Source organism: Schistocerca serialis, chromosome 7 (assembly GCF_023864345.2).
Source record: "Schistocerca serialis cubense isolate TAMUIC-IGC-003099 chromosome 7, iqSchSeri2.2, whole genome shotgun sequence".
Taxonomy (NCBI): Eukaryota; Metazoa; Arthropoda; class Insecta; order Orthoptera; family Acrididae; genus Schistocerca; species Schistocerca serialis.
In genome coordinates this window covers 269,398,069-269,400,309 of record NC_064644.1, presented here as the reverse complement: position 1 = coordinate 269,400,309, position 2,241 = coordinate 269,398,069, and positions in this window count along the sequence as shown.

Genomic DNA, 2,241 nt, shown 5'->3' with positions numbered 1-2,241 from the left:
TGTAGGTAGTCTCTTTAGTAAATCTGTTACATTTTCTAAATGTTCTGCCAATAAAACGCAGTCTTTGGTTTGCTTCCCCACAACATTTTCTATGTGTTCTTTCGAATTTAAGTTGATCGTCACTGTAATAGTTATAAAATATAGTCATATTATTATTAGTATTATAGTTATATATAATTGTTATTTAGAACTCCGCCAAAGCTTGTCCCAAGCCCAGTTGAAAAAGGAGGAGAGGGAGGAGTAACACCCCATTAAAAAACCTTGGTTCACCTGGACCAGTTGATTGTACCTCGTGACGGTCCCTTGCCAGGGAAACGGTGAAGACCTCAACGGCAGTGAAGGCGGCGATGAAGATCATCAGAACGGCGGAACTGGTGGAAAAGGCAGGCTTTTGTATAAAAGCACCAGACTGTGGCGTCTGTTCCCACAGTGGGCTGCTACAAAACGCGTTTGTCCCACATGTTAGTGGCGGCCTCACTTATAATTCTAAGCTAAATTCTTGAATTTTTACCATCGAAAGGTTCAACTACCTTTCCCCAAACCAAACTTTGACCTAAGACATGATGGTAAATTTCAAAAGGAAAACTACTCCAGGAAGTAACCAATCTTCCATCGCTATTCATGGCGGTGCAACTAGGCCTTTGGATTCTGGAGAGCCTAGGACATCATGTAAGGAAGAATAGGAGCTTCCTAGTACTTCTTCAAAGATAAGACCCAAGAAAAAACATCTACTGGGGACTCTGAACATCAACACACTTGTGAAAGTTGGAAAACTAAAACACTTAACAGACACTCTCAATCAACGCAACATACTTATATTAGCACTTCAAAAAACAAGGTATCTGGATGAAAATGCATTTGAGTCAGATGGATACAGGATCTACAAAGGAAAACCAGCCATTAAAAATTCCAATAATACGACCGCATTTATGGTCAAACAGCAACTTACGGAATCGATAGCTAATTTTAGCTCTCCATCAGAACGAATTTCATTTCTGACGTTCAAGTCTGGCAATAAACGTTACACTATTATAAATGCGCATGCACCTATCAAATTTTCAAAAGTGTGTGAAAATCTTATGGGACTTAACTGCTACGGTCATCAGTCCCTAAGCTTACTCACTACTTAACCTAAATTATCCTAAGGACAAACACACACACTCATGCCCGAGGGAGGACTCGAACCTCCGCCGGGACCAGCCGCACACTCCATGACTGCAGCCCCCCAGACCGCTCAGCTAATCCCGTGCGGCGCACGTATCGCCCAACATAACAGAACAAATGTTGACAAAGTGGAATATTTTTGGGAAATGCTAGAACACGAAACATCCGTATTACCAAAAGAACATATAAAAATTTTAATGGGTGACTTTAATGCACAAGTTGGCAAAGAAATAAAATTTAAATCAGTAGTTGGAGATTATCGAGCACATGCAAGAACCAACAGAAATGGGGAAAGACTCATAGATTTTTGTAAACAATTTAATCTAAAACTAATGGAGACATGTTTCAGTAAACTTGCAAGAAACAAAAAAACTTGGGTAACACCTAATCTGAATCAAGGTGAATATCAGTTGGACTATGAGGCAATAACGACTCGCAACTACAAGGAAATTTTGGATGTCAGAGTGAGGAAGGGCCTAAACATAGACTCAGACCATTATCTGACTGGAATAAAGACCATGTTCCAACCGAACAAACCTAAACCAAAACCAAGAAGATTTCCAAGAGTAAACACTAAATGTCTCATGCAAAATGAGGACAAATTCTGTGATATACTAAACACAAGAAAAATGGATGATTGGGAAGAAATTAAAGAAACAATGCTAGAGTCAGTTAAAGAAATGGGACAACCACGAAGAATACCAAGGCACAGATGATGGAACGATCTGTGTGATGAAGCAATTGACAATCGACTAAACGCATGGAAAAAATGGAACAGTAATAAGAAACATGAATACTGGGAAGGGTTTAAAGAAGAAAGGAAAAAGACAGCAAAAATCATCAGATCAGTGAAAAGGAAATATGATAAAGACAGATTAGAAGAAATGGATTCAGAGTTTAAAAGGAACAATACTAGAGACTTCTATAAGACTATCAGAGAAGTTTTAACAGGATTCCAGTCACCGAGTTTACATTTTAAAGATAAAAATGGAAAAATGGTTTTAAACAATAAAGAGAAGTTCCAGATTTAGCTGAATACTTTGAAAATTTATTAAATTGTGAAGAGCCTAATGACAG